This window comes from Populus nigra, chromosome 1, assembly GCF_951802175.1.
Source record: "Populus nigra chromosome 1, ddPopNigr1.1, whole genome shotgun sequence".
NCBI classification, from domain to species: domain Eukaryota; kingdom Viridiplantae; phylum Streptophyta; class Magnoliopsida; order Malpighiales; family Salicaceae; genus Populus; species Populus nigra.
In genome coordinates, this window is record NC_084852.1 from 5,847,945 (window position 1) to 5,855,789 (window position 7,845).

Genomic DNA, 7,845 nt, shown 5'->3' on the forward strand with positions numbered 1-7,845 from the left:
CAGAGCCAGAGAACTTAGAATTAATTCTAGTTCTCTACACTACTTTTATCCTCTTAGCATCTATAAATATTTTTTACTTATCTTTCATCTGTCTCACTACATGAACACAAAAGAAAATCGGTGTCAACAGTATGAACAACACATGAAATTGACTTGAACCTGGTAGAAGTTTATTAGTCAAGAACCAAACATTAATATAACTTATAACTCAGGAATAATTCCAGCATGCCACCGTCGGACAATTCCATTGCAGGTTGTGAACATGGCAGAGGCTATGATTAGAGCTCTTACGGACTATTAAGTTCAAGTTGTTAAGAAGTCATGAGAATATGTTCTTGAATTTCAATGTTAGTTCAAAGATACGAAGATTGTTAGAGAATAATATAAATAATATCTTAAAACCTCACCTAATAGCTTAAGTTTTTGGGTTGAGATGGTTTTTTAACAAAGACGCAACTTGATCCAATGAAATCCTTTCTTGCTGATGCTTGAAAGCTCAAAGAAAGGAGGAAACTATGAAAACAATCTAAATCAGGCTACGAGAGCTGGTTTATGATGCAGAGGACATATTGACTTATTACTTGCTTAGATGAATATAGGAAATAGGGTTTTTGAAGAATTTTGAGATAGTGATTTGCAGAAACATCATTTTTACTCTATTCTTTAGTTGTATACATGTATATATAACAGAGAAATTATATGGCAAGGAAAGACAATCTTGCTAAGATTATATACTATTAGTAAAGATCACAATCATATCTAAACTAGGTAACAAATAAATTATATTAGGTAATGGTATAATGCTAGAATATCTACAATATCTTCTTCATTAATATCTGCAGATATCCTCTGCAATATCTTTGTTGCAGTATCTCCAATACTTCCCCTCAAGCTAGATTGAGCGGATTGGTGGATCCAAACTTGCTTAATAACTGGTGAAATTGAGTAGACGCCAGAGCTTTGGTGAGCACATCAACTTGTTGATCATGAGAACGTACATACTGAGGTTGGATGAGTTTAGCTTGAACCTGCGAATGTATGTAATGACAATTTACTTTGATATGCTTGGTGCGTTCATGAAACATCAGGTTAGATGCAATATGCATAGTAGCTTGATTGTCACAAAACAATGTCATAGGAGTAACCATGAAATCCAAAATCGACAAGAAGTTGTTTAAGCCAAATCAGTTCGCAAGCAAGAGAGGCCATAACACGATACTTTGCTTTAACACTTGAGCGAGTTATGATGGGTTGTTTCTTGCTTTTTCAGGACACCAAATTGCCACCAACAGACATACAATAGCTAATGATAGATCGATGATCGAGAGAATTTCCTGCCTAGTAAGAATCAGCGTATCCTATAATGTTATTATAACCATTGCGAGTCATAACTATGCCACGACTAATGGTTTCTTTCAAATACCATAGGATATGTTTGACCATGCCAAGATGTTGAACTATTGAAGCATGCATATATCCATTGATAAGACTGACAGCAAATGTTATATCTGTTTGAGTGATTGTTAAGTAAATTAGTTTACCAACAATCTTTTAATAGTGAGTGTAAGAGATAAAAGGTTCACTTGAAGAGTCCAACGTGAATTTGTTGTCTAAAGGGTTGGCAATAGGCTTAGTGTGCAACATATTAACATCCTTCAATAGATGTGTATTTACGCTGATTAAAGTAACCTTTACGAGAGGCTACCATTTCAATGCCTAAGAAATACTTTAAAAGGCCAAAGTCTTTAATTGGAAATTACTGCTGAATAGATCTTTTAAGTTGAGTTATGGAATCATCATTATTCCCTGTGATAATGAGATCATCTATATATATATATATATATATATATATATATATATATATATATATATATATATATATATATATATATATAATGACTAGTTTATGAGTAGAACCAAGTTGAATGAACAAGGAAAAGTCTGCAATACTTTTTATAAAACCGAGACCTTCAAGAGCAATACTTAATTTAGCATGCCAAGCGCGAGAACTTTGCTTCACGCCACATTTAGATTTGTGAAGTTTGCAAACTAAGATAGAGTTTCCATTATGAGGATGTCCGAAAGGAAGTTTCATGAATACTTCTTCTTTAAGATCTCTATGTAAAAAAGCATTGTTGACATCCATTTGGTAGAGAGACCACCCCTAATTGATAACAACAGAGAGAAAAACTCAAACAGTAGTCATCTTACCCACAGGAGCAAATGTCTCCTTGTAATCAATACCAAATTTTTGAGTGAAACCTTGTGCAATTACACGAGCTTTGTGCCAATCAAATTCCCTATCTGATTTAAATTTTATCTTGAATATCCAACGATAACCAACAACTTTCTTTCCATCAGGTAGTGATAAGATACTCTATGTGTGATTTTCAATAAGAGCCTTCAATTCTTCATTCATGGTCTGCTTCTATACTGTCTGTGATTGAGCTTCTTTGAAGTTCTTCAGTTCATAGACATTTAATATAGAGGTAAGAAATGCATTATGTATTGGAGAGAGTCGATGATAAGACATGAATCTGGAAATGAGATACCTCACATTATAGGTGACATAGTCTTGTATTCGAGATGACGATTGACATGTTTGAAGGGAAGCTCTTCTAGTAGTTGGCATAACATTAAGAGAATTGTGCAGTTCTAATATACTGGTATTGTCAAGCCGAGGATTGTTGGAATCAGAGGCATACTAAAGTTGATTATGTCGGTTAGTCTGGGGTTGATTTTGTCATAGAACATTGTTATTGAAAACAGATATAGTTAGAGGCTGAGCCTGTTGGTCCAGATTGAGAAGAGCAAAATCAGAACTGAGAATAGTAGACAGAAATTGGTAAGTATTCTCAATACCAGGCAAGGGGAAAAATCAAGCAAGGTCTCCCCCTGATTTCCTGCAAAAAAATATGGTGTCTTCAAGAAATTTAACATCCCTGGACACATATAACTTCAATAAAGTGTCATAGCATTTGTATCCGTTTTGAGTTGTGGAGTAGCCCAAAAATATACACTTGCGTGCTCTAGGATCTAATTTTTCACGGTTTGTAGTTGATAACTGCATGAACAAGTGCAGCCAAACATTTTAATGTGAGATACATCTGGAATTTATCTTGCAAAACTTTAAGAGGAGATTTAAATTCCAGCACTCGACTAGGTAAGTGATTTATAAGATAAGCAACTATAAGAACTCCATATAACCAAAAATCTTTTAGAACATTCATTTGAAGCATAATGACATGAGTTTTTTCAAGCAGATCATGATTTTTACATCTAGATATCACATTCTGTTGAGGTGTGCCAACACAGCTAGTCTGATGCAACATTGCATTAGAATGTAAATATTTTGACATGTCTTTGGACATATATTCGATGCCATTGTTAGATCAAAGAATTTTAATATGAGCAAAAAACTGATTAAGGGTTAACAAATGAAAGTCTTTAAAATAATCGAATACGTGATGCTTAGTTTTTAGCAAATACACCCAAGTAACCCTAGAGAAATCATCGATGAAGGTAACAAAATATTTAAAACCATTAATGGAAGTATAGAAAGGTCCCTATACATTTGAATGAACAAGTTCAAAAGCATGAGTGGTTTTTGACATCGAATAAGTGAAAGGAAGTCTTGTAGATTTTGAAAAATGACAAATCTCACAATTGAGAGGTTCATGTATTTGAACTGATTTTATTTTACTAAGGAAAAACTCTGAAGGGTGAGCTACTTGATGATGCCATAAGAGGTGTTCATGTGAAGTATTAGTTGTTGCTTGAAAGCCTTTGGAGGCTTGAGATTTATAAGAGATATAATAAAGACCATGTAGAAAAAATCATTCATCAATCATCTTCTTAGTGACAAGATCCTGAAACACAACCTTAAAAAGGGTAAAATCACTTCATATTAGAGTAGATGTAATCTTACTAACAGAAAGTAATTGAAATGGAAATGATGGTAAGAAAAGAATATCTGATGCTATCTTATTAGAGAGGAGGTTGATCTTTCTATTCCTTTTGACATAAGCATTTTTCCCATTAGCAACAGACACAATGGTGGGATGGACGAATGACTTAAATCATGAATGATATTTAATTTGTTTGACATGTGATTAGTGGCACCATAATTAATTATCCAAAGATCATGAAAATTTACAAGTTCTAACGTAGTCATGAAAGCAATCAGTTTACCTTGGCTATTTTTTGGGTCTTTTCTGCTAAAAAATCAGTAAAATGACGGAGAAAGGCAGTTAAGTGCTTCTGGTCTTAACTGGTTGGTTGATCATGTGACTTTCGTTGGCCTTGCTTGACTTGCAAATAATTTGCAAAATCAGATATCAGGGTTGCAAGATTAGCAAAGAAGGTCTCGATGGAACATGCATGGTTATGTGCAAGGTATAACTTATGGTTACTTACACGTCTTGGTTGTCTTCTCTAATCCTTTACAAATTTAGGCTTAATTTTAGGATGCAGAAGCCAACAACAATCCACATGATGACCAAGATTGTGGCAGTGTAGGCACTCCAAATTAGTTCATTTTCTTTTGTAAGATTTATTATCAAATAGTGATTTGTACTGACTATGATCAGAGATTCCAGAGTTCATATCTTACGACATCAATTTGGTCGAATAAGCATGAGTATCAGATACTCTAACTTCACGAGTCATTACCTTTTTGCATATTTCTTCACGTTGAATGGTGGTGCAAACTAACTTTAAGGATGACAGTTTTGGATTCATCAGAATGTGGCTTCGCAGGTCTTGAAAATATGGACTGAGACTTGCCAATAGTTAAAAAATTATATCCTCCTCAGTTTCTTTTCGTACTATGGCAGCATCTGTAGTGTAAGGGGGATACATTTCCAATTCATTCCATAAGCTTTTAAAGCTTCCTATTAGCTGAACAAAAGGTTTTTCTTCTTGGTGAAGGTTGGCAACTTCACGATGAATCTGGAAAATCCTAACAAATTTATTTTGATTTTCATATATATCACGAATAGCATCCCGAAGGTCCAATGATAATTTTGAGAAACTAAAGATCTTAGTAAGGTTCCTTTCCATGGAGTTGAGAATCCAGGACATAATCAGCTGGTCATTAGACAACAATGCTTTATATTTCGGGTCATTCACTTTAGGAGAAATGGGAGAACCATTTATAAATTCAAACTTAGATCTTCCACCAAGGGCAATAGTGACAGCCCTTGACCAAAGAAGATAATTGAATTCATTCAATAATACAGAACACAATCTTTGGGAGGTGTTTGTATCATCTAAGTAATTTGCTAGTGTAAAGATCTTTGAGCCAACATTAGTAGCATCCTTTAAGTGATCTTTCATGCTAGCACAATTGAATCTTCCTATAGTTTAAAAATTCAGAAAACCTACTTTGATACATGAAGAATTTTGAGACAGTGATTTGCAAAAACATCATTCTTACTCTGTTTTTTTGTTGTATACATGTATATATAGCAGAGAAATTATGTGGCAAGAAAAGACAGTCTTGCATGTAATATCTCCCATGAATCTTGCTAAGATTATATACTAATAGTAAATAGTAAAGAATACAATCATATCTAAACTAGGTAATAAATAAATTATATTAGGCAATGGTATAATGCTAGAATATCTGCAATATCTTCTTCGTCAATATCTGCGGATGTCCTCTGCAGTATCTCCTTGATATTTTTCAGTACTCCGGCAACTTCACCCCACGTGAATTGATTTTCCAGTATCAGACAGGAAAGAGGTTGAAAGATATCAACGACGGCATTAAGAAGACGCAAAAGATCTTGAAAGCTTATTTCAAGACAATTGAACAGCAAGCATTCATGATGACTGCAGCAGCATTCACTTGAATTGATCTTGAATCTGCCATGGTTTGATACTTTGATAGATGATACAAAAAGATAATAGGCTGGATTCTTCCTGAAAAGAGGATATTGCTCCAAGTTGGGATTGCTAGGGTAGGGGTTTTAGGAAACCACCATGTCACAGAAGATTTTTAACAGTAAACAATTAGTTGATCGCTTTGTGAAGAGGGTTTGGGTCTCATTATCTCAAATTGTCAGTGAGGAAGAGATCATGAAGACAATGTTGAAACAATTGGGTCAGTATGTCAATGGTCTGGATGTGGCTCAAACGCTGCCAAAGATTAAGCGACTGCTTGAGAATAAGAACTGCCTGGCTGTAACGGACATGTTTGCAGTGCTGAAGGCTGGTGAGACAGAACGTTTGCAGGTCTACCAAAGAGGGAGGGATGGAGTAGTTGCATAATAATCACTACACAAATAGAAAGTGTCGAAACAGAAATGGGAGCTGAGAAAGCACGGATTCATCAGCCGAGAATTCTCAATGAAGAAGAAAGTTTGGCATCGTTCAGCAAAATTGCTTTTCATCAAATGAGGAAGCAAAACAGCATTCTGATTTCGAATAGGTGAGGAAAAATACAACGAAATCGAAAGAAAGCGAAAATTCAGTCATGGCTTCTTTACATCTGAGCTATGATGTGCTTCCCCATTTGTCTGAAGCAATGTCTGTTGTGCTTTTCGCTGTATCCGGAGGATTCTGAGACAGGCGCTGAGCAATTAGTTCATTGGTGGATTGGCGACGGTTTCAACGAGGACAGAAATGCAGCAACCACAATGGAACTGGCCTTTGATTATCTGTCAGAACTAATCAACAGATGCCTAGATGACGTTGTGCGGCACACAGGTTATGATGAAAGAGTCAAGTAACACTAGAAGTGCAGACAAAACATTCCATATTATACATTCATTCTTCTAAATAACTTCTTAGATTATCATCCTCAATCTATTAATTTTCCATGCCTGCAGTAATTTCCTTTGATGCCCATATTAATTTTCAAATTGATGTCATTAATCATTTCTTATAAAATTGTTAATTATAAAAATACACATAAGATTATTGTTATTATTAGCTATCATTTTCCCTTGATAGCTAATCAAAACTTTAAAGAATATGTAAATGCTAATTTTAAATTAATATCATTAACCATCCTTTATAAAATAGTAAATTAAAATAATGACGACACTGGTTTACTGGTATTATTAGCTATCATTTTTTCCAAGAATAGTTATGCTGATATCAAGGTATCCAAGCTTTCTCTATTTTTCAGGAAAACTAATCAAATTCATCATTTTCTTCTTCTTTTTTTTATTGAAAGATTATGCGGATGTTAATGAATGAATTAACATAAACTAATTCAGGAACATAAAGAAACATAAATAACAATTCTATGGATGCAAAATTTACAAAAATATAGGTATTAGACACCTGCTTGTTGTGTATAATGTTCTGGCCCCTACTCTGCTTTGCAGTCTTGCTGTCGAAGGCTCTTCTGTCAATACATGACCAAATCTATTATACTCAATTTTTTTATGCAAATTCCATCACATATTCCAAGACAAATAAAATACTTCCATAATATTAAAAAAATCAACACCACACCACCATATATTCTATCATAATTCAAATCAAAATATTATTTACATTAGGGGGTGCTGTTAACAAGGATGGTTGTCAACTAGCCGTGGTTTATATTTTATTAGGAGGTATTTAAAAATAGGATAGAAATTATTTTTTATATTATTTTTTATTTAAAAATAAATTAAAATAATATTTTTTTTAAAACATTATTTTTTATATTAATATATTAAAATGATTTGAAAATATAAAAAAATAATTTTAAATAAAAAAATGAATTTTAGCGTGGCACTCCTAAACAGTGGCTTACAGCTTAGGGTACTAAAAGTAAATATAAATGAAGAGGAACTAACAGTCCAATCACATCCGAAGCAACTTAAGGTTTTGTCTATCAACACTGAA

At 33.8% G+C, this 7,845-nt stretch overlaps 1 pseudogene; it reads left to right on the forward strand.

Annotated features, from left to right (window-relative positions):
• The first annotated feature begins 262 nt into the window (after positions 1 to 262).
• On the forward strand, positions 263 to 6,734 carry LOC133678226 (disease resistance RPP13-like protein 4; annotated as a pseudogene).
• The last annotated feature ends 1,111 nt before the right edge of the window (positions 6,735 to 7,845 follow it).